The 701-nt window shown below is 43.9% G+C and overlaps 1 long non-coding RNA gene across 1 annotated transcript in view; it reads left to right on the top strand.

Annotated features, from left to right (window-relative positions):
• Positions 1 to 701, top strand: part of LOC106728062 — a 19,022-nt gene that overhangs the window by 841 nt on the left and 17,480 nt on the right. The gene's annotated exons all lie outside the window — the stretch shown is intronic.

Raw genomic sequence — 701 nt, 5'->3', positions numbered from 1 at the left:
CCACAATACTTACACACTTAAATAACATATAACAAAGAATACCCAATAAAAAATAAGACAGCAATTCTCAAAGAAAGTGATCTAAATATCACTATGAAAATAGAATATTAAACAGTGAAATATAATTTATACCAAACAGGTATAAAGCAGGCAATAATATAAAATGTGATAAGACTGAATGTTGTGCAAGATAAGAACTCCCAAATAATTTTAAAGAGGAATTTGGCAATATCAAGGAAATGTGAAGATTTACATATCTTCAGACCCTGCGTTTCCATATCTTTGTACTAGATTGTTTATAGTAACATTCATTTTGATAGCAAAAATTTAGAAATAACCCAAATATCTTAATACTATTAATATGTGTGGTAATTCTTATCTCTATATATAAAGAGCCAGGGGCTGTCACATCGGAAACAACCGAACGGACAACCAAACAGGCTGCATGGGGTGACCAGGCTGGCAGGGGGGGCAGTGAGGGGCAACCAAGCTGGTGGGGGGGCAGTGAGGGGCGATCAGGCTGGCAGGGGGGCCAGTTGTGGGTGACCAGGCCAGTAGGGGGGGCAGTGAGGAGTGACCAAACTGGCGAGGGGACAGTGAGGGGCAACCAGGCCAGCAGGGAGGGCAGTTAGGGGCGACCAGGCTGGAAGATGGGGGCAGTTGAGGGCAACCAGGCCAGCAGGAGGGCCAGTGAAGGGCAA

This window comes from Myotis brandtii, unplaced genomic scaffold, assembly GCF_000412655.1.
Source record: "Myotis brandtii unplaced genomic scaffold, ASM41265v1 scaffold529, whole genome shotgun sequence".
Classification (NCBI taxonomy): domain Eukaryota; kingdom Metazoa; phylum Chordata; class Mammalia; order Chiroptera; family Vespertilionidae; genus Myotis; species Myotis brandtii.
Note: the sequence above shows the minus strand (reverse complement) of the source record. Positions and strands in the feature narration are given on the sequence as shown.